This window comes from Odontomachus brunneus, unplaced genomic scaffold (genome assembly GCF_010583005.1).
Source record: "Odontomachus brunneus isolate Ranch 3 - 2012 unplaced genomic scaffold, Obru_v1 Obru_scaffold_001, whole genome shotgun sequence".
NCBI lineage: Eukaryota > Metazoa > Arthropoda > Insecta > Hymenoptera > Formicidae > Odontomachus > Odontomachus brunneus.
The window spans coordinates 6,190,521-6,190,722 of record NW_022639451.1 but is presented as its reverse complement, the minus strand read 5'-3'; positions in this window follow the sequence as shown (position 1 = coordinate 6,190,722).

Genomic DNA, 202 nt, shown 5'->3' with positions numbered 1-202 from the left:
TTTTCGAACGCATGCCTGTGAGGGTAATATGACAAAAGTACATATTATAAAATTCTTCGGAATTGATTCTGATCGAAATAATTTCGTTTTTTCTAGAAAAGGCAATAGAAATATATGGAATAACGGAAGTATTCCATATATATGTATATATATACGTGTATATATATATATATATATATATATATATATATATATATATATA